Genomic DNA, 5959 nt, shown 5'->3' with positions numbered 1-5959 from the left:
AGGAATGGTACCAATTCTTCTTTACACAGCTGGTAAAATGTGGCTATGAATCCAACTAGTCCTGGGCTTTTTCTGGTTAGTAGACTTTTTATTACTGATTCAATTGTGGAACTTGTCATTGGTCTGTCCAGGGTTTCAATTTCTTATGGGCTCGATCTTGGAAGGTTTAAAAGTTATATTTAAATTATACTGTAGTCTGTTAAGTGTAGAAGAGAGTTATGCCTGAAAAATGTACATAACTTAATTAAAAAGTACTTCATTGCTAAAAAATACTAGCAGTTATCTGAGCCTTCGGTAACTCATAATCTTTTTGCTGGTAGAGGGTCTTACCTCTATGATGGTGGCTGCTGGTTGATCAGGGTGGTGGTTGCTGAAGATTGGGGGAACTGTGGCAATTTCTTGAAATGTAAGACAACAATGAAGTTTGCTGCATTAATAGACTCTCTTTTTTCACAAAAGATTTTTCTGTTGCATGTGATGTTGTTTGATAGCATTTTGCCCACAGCAGCACTTCTTTCAAAATTGCAGTCAGTCCTCTAAAACCCTGCCACTGCTTTATCAACTAAATTTATATACTATTCTAAATCCTTTGTTGTTATTTTAACAATGTTCACAGTGTCTTCATCTGGACTAGATTCCATCTCAAAACACCACTTTATTTGCTCGTCCTTAGGAAGCAACTCCTCATCTGCCCAAGTTTTATCATGAGAGTGCAACAATTCAGTTACATCTTTAGGCTACTCTTCCAATTCTAGTTCTCTTTGCTATTTCTACACATCCACAGGGACTTCCTTCACTGAAGTCTTGAACCTCTCAAATGTATCCATGAGGGTTGGAATCAACTTCCAGCTCCTGTTAATGTTGACATCCTGACCTCCTCTTATGAATCACAAACGTTCTTATTGACATCCAGAATGGTGAATCCTTCCCAGAGGTTTTCAACTTACCGATTCATCGGAAGAATCACCATTTACGGTAGCTATAACCTTATGCAATGCATTTCTTTTTTTTTTTTTTTTTTTTTTTGAAACAGGGTCTCACTCTGTAGCTCAGGTTGGAGTGCAAAGGCATGATCATAGCTCACTGTAGCTTTGAACTCCTGGGCTCAAGTTATCCTCCTGCCTCCTCTCACCCACCAGAGTAGCTGGACTGCAGGCGTGTACCACCACACCCAGCTATTTTTTTCTATTTTTCAAAAAATTGAGATTGGGTCTCCCTAGGTTGCCCAGGTTGGTCCTAGACTCCTGGCCTCAAGTAATCCTCCCACCTTGCCCTCCCAAAGTCTTGGGATTACAGATGTGAGCCACTTGCCTGGCCAACACAATGTATTTCTTAATAAATCTTGAAAGTTAAAATTACTTCTTGATCCATGGGCTCCAGAAAAGATGTTATGTTAGCAGTTCTCAAAGGAATGTTATTTCCTTGTATGTCCTCATTGGAGCTTTTAGGTAATCAGGTGCACTGTCAATGAGCAGTAATCTTTTAAAGGAATCTTGTTTTCTGAGCAATAGGTCTAAACATTAGGCTTAAAACATTCAGTAAACTCTGCTGTAAACAGATGTGCTGTCATCCAGGTTTTGTTGTTCCATTTATAAAGCACAGATAAATTAGACTTAGCATAATTCTTAAGGACCCTAGGATTTTCAGAATGGTAAATGCACATTGACTTCAAATTTAAGTCATCAGCTGCATTAGTGCCTAGTAAGAGAGTCAGCCTGTCCCTTGAAGCATTGACTTCTCTAGCTCTGAAAGTCCTAGATGACATCTTCTTTGAATATAAGGCTATTTTATCTATGTTGAAAATCTGTTGTTTAGTATAGCCACCTTCATCAGTGGTCTCAGCTGGCTCTTCTGGATATCTTGCTGCAGCCTCTTCATCAGCAATTGCTGCTTCAGCTTGCATTTTTATGTTATGGAGATGGTTTCTTTTCTTAAACCTCATTAACCAACCTCTGCTAGCTTCAAGATTTTCTTCTGCAGCTTCCTTACCTCTCTCAGAGAGTCTTTGATATGGTTTGGCTTTGTGTCCTCATCCAAATCTCACCTTGAATTGTAATCCCCATGTGTCGTGGGAAGGACCGATAATCCCTACAGATCGAGGGAAGGAGGTGATTGGATCATAGGATGGTTTCCCCCATGCTGTTCTCATAATAGTGCTTGCACTCTGATGAGATCTGATGGTTTTATAAGGAGCTTCCCCCTTTGTTCACTTCTCTTTCTTCTGCCACTTTGTGAAGAAGGTGCCTGCTTCCCCTTCTGCCATGATTGTAAGTTTCCTGAGGCCTCTCTAGCCATGCAGAACTGTGAGTCAATTAAACTTCTTTCCTTTATAAAATACCCAGCCTTGGACAGTTCTTTATAGCACTGTGAGAATGGACTAATACAGCCTTAATAGAATCAAAGAGGTTTAGAACCTTCCTCTGAATTAGGCTTTGATATAAGGAATATGTCTGGTTTGATCTTCTATCCAGACCACTCAAACTTTCTCCCTATCAGCAATAAGGTTGTTTTGCTTTCATGTCATTCATGTGTTCGCTGGAGTAGCACTTTTTGTTTCCTTCAAGAACTTTTCCTTTGCATTCACAACGTGGCTAACTAACTGTTTGGCACACTGTGCCTAAGCTTAGGCCTGTCTTGCCTTTTAACATGCCTTCTTCCTAACTAAGCTTGATCATCTCTAGCTTTAGGTTTAAAGTAAGAAATGTGCAACTCTTCCTTTCACTTGAGCACTTACAGACCACCGTAGAGATATTAATTAGCCTTGTTTCAGTATTGTGTCTCAGGGAATAGGGAGGCCTGAGGAGAGGGAGAGAAATAAGGGCATGGCTGGTCAGTGGTGCAGTCAGAGCACACACAACGTTTATTGATTAAGTCTGCCATCCTTTATGGGCATGGTTTGTGGCACCCAAAATAATTATAATATTAACATTAAAGATTCCTGATCAAAATATTGTGAATTACCAAAATGTGACACAGAGACACAAAGTGGGCACACACTGTTGGAAAAAACAGTGCCAATAGACTTGCTTGATGCAGGGTTGCCACAAACCTTCAATGTGAAAAAAATGCAGTATCTGCAAAGTGTAATAATGTGAAGCAGAAGAAAATGAAGTGTGCCTGTATATGTACACATTATTAAACCACAAAGAGGAATGAAGTATGCATACACACACACACACACACACACACACACACATTATTAAACCACAAAGAGGAATGAAGTGTGCCTGTATATATATACATTGTTAAGCCACAAAGAGGAATGAAGGACTCATATATGCTATAATATGGATGAACCTCAGAAAAATTATGCTAATGAAAGAAGCCAGATACAAAAGGTAATCTATTTTATTATTCCATTTGCATGAAATATCTAAAATAGATAAATCTATAGAGACAGAACACAGATTGGTGGTAGCCAGAGGCTAAAGGGATTGGGAAATGGGGAGTAATTTGCTTAGTGGAGTGTTTCTTTTTGGCATAAAATGTTTTGGAGCTCAATAGAGATGATGCTTACACAACACTGTGAATGTACTAAATGCCATTGAAATGTTCACTTTAAAATGGTTAATTTTACATCAATAAATTTCCTTTTTTTTCTTTTTTGAGACAGGGTCTCACTCTGTTGCCCAGAATGAAGTGCAGTGGCATGATCTTGGTTCACTGGAATCTCTGCCTCCCCAGCTCAAGTGATCCTACCACCGTAGCCTCCAGAGTAGCTGGAACTACTGGTGCGTGACACCACACCTGGCTAATTTTTGTATTTTGTTGTAGAGACTGGGTTTCACCATGTTGCCCAGGCTGGTCTCTAACTCCTGGGCTCAAGTGATCTACCTGACTCGGCCTTTCAAAGTGATGGGATTATGGGCGTGAGGCACTGTGCCTGGCCTCAGTAAGTTTCTTAAATAAATCTTAGCCATTTATTATTTTACAAGAATCTGCATGGTTGGCTAGGCTCAGTTCTGTTGATCTGGATGAGGTTCAAGATCTCAAGTGGGCTCATTCATGCATTTGCAGTTAGCTGTGGCATTGATTGGGGGTTGGAAGATCTAGGATGACTTTGACTTGGATGACTTGGCTCTATTCCACACTCTCTCATTCTCCATTAGGGTACCCTGGCTATTTTCAAGGCAGAGGCAGAGGTTATGACTGCAAGGTCTCTTGAGATGTAAGTTCAGAATTGACATCCTTATTCCCCTCCATTTAGTTGGTCAAAGCAAATTGCAAGACCAGTTTAGATTCAAGTGGTGAGAAAATAAACTTTATTCCTTAATGGGGAAGCTAAAATGTTACTTTACAAAAGAGGTAGACACAGGGAAGGGTGGGGGGAATTTACAGCTGATCTATCATGGTTTTTTTATCCCTAGTGCATGGTGTGCACTCAGTAAGTATTTGTTCAATTAATGAGTGTCATTGAATTTAGGTCAGAAGGGGATCTAGGGTCCTAATTCAACATTTGAAATTATGAGTTCCCATGAGCTGGAAAGAAAAAAAACAAAAAAACAAAAACAGAATTCTTGGAAGTATTGATATACTGTCTCAGATTAGCCTAACTTTTCCAATCATAAATCAGAAGCTCTTTCACTGTCTTGCAAGGAGGATGGGAATACCCCATCATCATCCTCTCTGGCCCAGCTCTGTCCTTCTCCTCCCTGTTTTGGTTAGGATTTTGAGGACTTCCTAGTGTTAAATTCTGAGCTAAAACAAGTTTGGTTGCTATGCTAGTGGTGTGGCTTGCTTAAAAAAATAAATAAATAAACTGGATCTCTAACAAAACAGTCTGATTTATGGTGTTTGCTGATTTCTATGGTGTAAATAGTCCCACGATGGCCAATTTCAAGCTACCAGCTTAAAGTGACTGAACACACAGCTGGGAAAAGATGTACATTTTTGCTTCTTGAGAGTCAACAAGAGCCAACTCCAGCTTACCACTGGTTGGCTCTGTGGGGCCCAGCTCAGCAGCACCTTGGCTGCCTTACCTCCTGCTTTTCCAGGACCATCAGAGTCAACAATCAGCTCTGATTTGTTCTTCTGACATTTGAATTGTTTCTTTCATTCATTTACTCAATGATAATTATTGAGCAACTCTCATATACAATTATGTTAGGCCGTGGAGATAAAATGATGAACAATATGAACATGGTCTTCACTCTTATGGAACTCCCATTCTCCCTAACTGAATCATTACTTCCAGATCCTCCTGAGGGAGTCCTATATCTCTAAAATTGTGTTCATTGATGCTCTAAGAAGGTGTTAGGGTGGTGGGATTTCAAGCCAGAGGAAGAATGCCCCTATTTTAAAACAAGTATTCCATCCATAGGATGAGGATGTGGTCAGTCACAGAATTGGTATTTACCACAGTCCTTTTGGACTGCTTCTTTCTGGATTGGAACCTAATATTCAATTATAGACCAGCTATATGATTCAGTTTGATGGCATTGCTTCATCACAATCTGAAAAATTATTATTTATTTAAGTATCACACAGAAAGCAAAGAAATCAGAAGGCATTTAACAGCTTTACTGCGTTACATAATATTTAATGTAGTGTAATCAATACATAGTACTCTGTAGAAATAAACCATTCAGATTCTCGCACATCTGAAGAAAGAAGAGATCATTCTCAGAAATGCTTTCTTTTCACTGACTGAATGATAATGACACTCTGGGGGAATCAAATATTCATTTAAAGACAAATACTAAGGCATGTATTATCTTTTCTTTTCAGTTGTATATAATGCTTTTTTGGTATACTATTAACCATGAACATATGTTTTCTATTTCACTTTGTTACCAACACACAGTGTGGTTTTTTCCTTTTTCCACAGGGGTGGGAAGGTGGGGTAGCAGTGGGAGTGGGCAGGTGGGGTGAATCAACATATAAAATATAACTATATACACATATATTTCATATTCTGTTATTTTATATGTTGATAATATAAAATATGTCTATATATATA

This window comes from Rhinopithecus bieti, unplaced genomic scaffold, assembly GCF_001698545.2.
Source record: "Rhinopithecus bieti isolate Rb0 unplaced genomic scaffold, ASM169854v2 scaffold_4600, whole genome shotgun sequence".
In the NCBI taxonomy this organism is placed as follows: Eukaryota; Metazoa; Chordata; class Mammalia; order Primates; family Cercopithecidae; genus Rhinopithecus; species Rhinopithecus bieti.
Note: the sequence above shows the minus strand (reverse complement) of the source record.